This window comes from Calidris pugnax, unplaced genomic scaffold (assembly GCF_001431845.1).
Source record: "Calidris pugnax isolate Ruff unplaced genomic scaffold, ASM143184v1 scaffold15, whole genome shotgun sequence".
NCBI classification, from domain to species: domain Eukaryota; kingdom Metazoa; phylum Chordata; class Aves; order Charadriiformes; family Scolopacidae; genus Calidris; species Calidris pugnax.
Genome location: NW_015090774.1, coordinates 522,916 through 527,593, shown reverse-complemented (window position 1 = coordinate 527,593; position 4,678 = coordinate 522,916).

The following is a 4,678-nucleotide window of genomic DNA, read 5'->3' as shown; positions in this document are numbered from 1 at the left end:
GTTTCCCTGCCCCATGATTTCCTATATATTTCCTTCTAGCTGCTGAAGACTGGAGACAGGGTGTTGGTTCAGATGATACTAATGAGATGAAACTCTGGGCTGGAAATGAGGAGCTGCTGATCCAGGAATAGAAGGATCTTGCTTCTCTGTTGAAGCTTAAGAGGGCTTTTGTCTTCAGACAGAAATATTGGATGACAAATGGATTAGTGGGGATCTTGGGTGAGCCAAAGGCCTAAGGGTCAAAACAATTGGTTTACAGTTACCTCCATAATGTCAGATGCCTCAGACTCTTTAATTCTTTTCCTTTCTATGCCAAATAATCTTATTTATTTCCACTTTCTATTGTATGAAACAATGATAATTTCTGTAATCGCCTTTGCTAACCTCGCCTGACCTATAGCTCTCCAGCTGAATAAACTGAGATAGGGCAATAAAAAACACCACTAATTAGCTTTTGAAACATCAGTGTTTACCATTCACTGCATGAACTGAATCAGACATTATACCACCATGGAAACAATCTACAACTGCATGTCATGAATGTAAAATAACATGAGGCACAGAATACAATGCTGAATTGCACATGAATGAGAAGGTACTGGGAATGCTGCGTGACCTTCAGCAAGATTCAGTGTTTATGTCAGTGAGAAAGATGAGCCAAATTATTCATGAGGCTGAAAGGGGGAGAAAAGACATGTGATCTTGGAGCAGCTAGAATTATGTTATGCTTGTGGGACAAAATCAAGATGATCATGTTAGTATTACCATTTTTGTTACACTCTTATCCGAGTCAGAATTTTAGGAATGTGTCAAACTTCGTGTGTATTAGCCAACTGCAAAAAGACAACAGGATTTTAAAGCATTATTTGATGCAGTTTTTATTTCTTTTTGGGGTTGTATTTTTATAATGCAAATGCTTTCAGAAACAAGGCAAATCAGTAAGTGTGAATCCTCAATAAGGTGTCTATAGGATGTGGGAAACTTTTTAAGAATGTAATGTAATCCCGCATTAATATATATATATATTTAAAAAGACAACAAACTATTAAGGATTTTGTAAAATAAAAACAAAACCCAGAAATGTTTTCAGTGACATAGTCAGAAGCTATGTACTTTATTGACACTCTATGCTTATTAAGAGGAAGTTGAGCATATTATTGCAGGAAATAATAGGAAATGTGACTTTAAAGATACTGTTTATCACTAGGAATGAGAATTCTGTTTTTCTGCATGGTCCACAGTCATGTAGCACTGCTGAGGGACAGTGATGCAATAGATGTAGAATTTGTTCTGACACTGAATATGTGCCAGGCTGTGTAATAACTCCATGTATTTTCTTCTGAGATCTTCACAAGAGAAAGCAGTAACCTCTTTTCACAAATAAATATAGCATTTCCACTAATCCTCTAGTTCCATGGTATAATAGTGAAATTAAATACGTGAGTAATTTCAGGGAGGCAAGCCAAATCTGACACAGGTCAAATGAGAAGCAAAAGTATTTGGTGTCTGATATTTGAATCTTTTCTGCTAAATAAAACTGTATAAAGTGTAGAGTGGTATTTTTTCCTGCAGCCATTTCAGTTTACTTGCAATGTACAGAGGTTTGACATCAGTGGTCATCCACAAGTGTTTCTTTAGAAAGTGTTGACACAACCAGAATGACCACATTTATATCCACCTCACCAAAGTCCAGCTGTCCTTCAGGGAGATGCCCATACAGCCTTGGAACACTTACAAGGGAATTCACTTACTAGAGTCATTATAAGTGTTTGAAATACAGTGGGGCACTTCTTTCTGCTTTGGCTGGAAAAGCAGATTCAGAGAATTGTACTTTGAAGGAGCCAAAGCCTCGTCTCTTTGCAGCCAGTTATTATTAAATAATAGTGGGCTGAGCAGTTCGGTTCCTGGCATATAACAAAATATTTTTAAGATCACCAGGGTGCACCAGGTTTTCATCCCCACTGTTGTTCTCCACCCGCTGAGGTGATGATTTCCATATTGACAAAAGTGGTACAGAATACCCTTTTTTGGGGTGATCTTCTTTGGCTCAATCCCTAGAAAGAGGTGAACGCCACACTGTCCAGCTGAACTGACTTTGGTCCTGAAAGCCACTTCTGCTGATCACTTTTACTAATATTTGTGAGGGCTTTTTTCTTTTCCTATAACTTTATCCTACAGCTGGCAACTCCAGTGGATTCTCACATTAAATACCATGTTTTCTGTTTGATCACTTTTGTGATATAAACAGTTGTCTAAATGAAGCTTAGTTCTAATGAAGCTAATTTTTAATACTGTAATTGAGTTAAAGATTTTTCACTACCGTAATACATAACTTCTAATTTCCCAGCTTGCATTAGATCAGTTAAACCAACATGTGCTTGTGCCTTTTCAGATATAAATTAATTCTGCTAATTAGATATACTTAATTGGTACTTGAACCTTTTTCCAGCAGCCCTTGCAATTTGAGACTTCCCATTTTGTCACAAGGTAACCCTGCCATCTGCTGGGAAGTCTTTAGTAATGGGGTTTGGTCCGTAAATTGGGGTGGGGATGTCTGCAGTTTTTACCTACAAAAAAGGCCATCTCTATTCTGAAGAGCACAGGCTGATTTCCTGTTGTTCAGGGGAAACATGCATCTGAAATGCACAGATAATGAGTTACCTAGGAAGGGATGAAATATGTAGTAAACAAGGGATTTTCCTCTCACTCTTGGACTGTCAACCTTTTCTCCATCAAAGGTTTTCAAATCTTATCCTTCCCTATAGCAAATTTTTGTGTGGTGCCCCTGGACTAGGGTGGATGGCTGGGGAGTCCCCCGCCCTCCCAGTTCTCTGTGTGGTTGGAAAGGCTGGGAGCTCAGCGGGCAGTGGGGGATGCACAGCTCGTTTGGCAGCTCAGGGGGTTTGCACATGTGGGTCTGATTTCCAGTTGAGTGTGCATCTGGACCCTGGGGATCACGAGGTATTCATCTGGAGAGATGGAAGAAGCAAGCACCCGGATAGACCCGCTGTGCTGGGGGAGCTGTGCATGTTTCTGTGTTGGCAGCCTCCACTTGCAGGTGATGCTGTGAAAGAGGCCTTGGGGCTACCTGGTCCAATTTGAGGCTAGTTTTGTCCTCTTCTCTGTAAGTTACTTTGCAGCTGGTAGAATGCTGGCATCTGGCAAGTGTCGGCTAAAAGGTGAAGACTCTTCTTGGCTTTCTGAGCTCATGGTTTTCTTTCCCTGTGTATCTGTGTGTCTGAGAGGTGCAAAGAAGTTCTTGTAACATGGTCAGAAATAAACTGTTGTATCTGTGCTTCCATGTCATGCTTTTCCTACACCCACTCTTTGTGAATGACTTTTTCTTTCGTTGTTCCACAAGACTGATTTTCTGCCTAGAATTAAGCCTTGGTATAAAAGTAAATTTAAAGAGCAAGAGGAATTCGTCCTCCTTGAGCGAAACAAACCCAACCCTAAAAAAGTAAAGAATAGTTTGTCCCCTAAAAGCGTTGAAGGAATTTGTAAGTCCTCTGGCATGGGTTTGCAAGGCCTGGAAGCTGTATCCCTGTTTAATCAACTGCCACACAGAGATTCCTGGCTAAATCTCTCTGTAGGGGGTCTGTACCCCTTAGCACAACACAGGCAACTTCACCAGCTCAGAGATGGCCCGATGTGTTGCATAATGTTCAGCCCCAGCAAATAAACTCGGCAGCAACTTTAGCTGTGCTTAGCAGGACACAGTACTCCATCAGACACATCCAGGCATCTGGGGTGGGGTCTCTGCGTGGGTCTCCCTGCAGAAGGAGCTAGGCCAGGTGTGCCAGCACCTGGCAATGCAGCTATGCCTAACTAGGACAGGCTTAGCAACCATGACAGCTTCCCATTAGCAAGCAGAAGTTTCTCCAGAGTGATTTTTAAGTGTAAACAGCTTTGCAAATTAAGTATATTAAGCATCTGCTTCAGGGGTTTTTTAAGACTAGATTAAAAAGCAAGATACAACAGGCAAGTAGTTTTAAGGATTATCATGTAATGGCAGAGATGTAATAAAAGTCTCATTAGTGCTCTCTTTCTTCCACACGCTATTTTTCAAAAGAGATTATACTTCTTGGTAGGAGACGCTTCTATTATGGGGCAAATGATGTGACTTTCTCTTTGCTAGCACAAAAGACCAAAATTGTTATCTACTCTCCATTAAAATTGCCATTTTACAGCTCACCTCTTCACAGAAAGACCTTGAATAGGGTTGGTATTACTTTCAGATATCAAAAGAAAAAAAGTAATTGGTACCAGACTATTGTCTGGATGTTAATAATATTTCAGTTTTACCTTTGTTGAAAAAATAATTTATTTCCACCATATATTAGAAAGGAGGAGGCTTGGCACAATTATAGGCTTACTTAAATTTAAGCTCAAAACCATTTTAGATAACTTAGTTTTATGGAGGATTGTCTCCAACAGCATAATAGATGGCAGTTTTAGATGGCAAGGTTTTAAAGCCCCAAACATGGGATATCATTTATGTAGGACTGAAATGCGATGAACTGCAGAAAGTACTGCTCCAGGGATGGGACCAGTGGGGTCAGCCTCTGGGCTTTGCAGAAGAATCTTTGCATTAGGCATAAACAGGGGCAGTTTTGCAGGGAGAGGAACACAGGAACTCCTTCAGCTGCTCATGATCAGAAGACAAAAAAGGAGGATA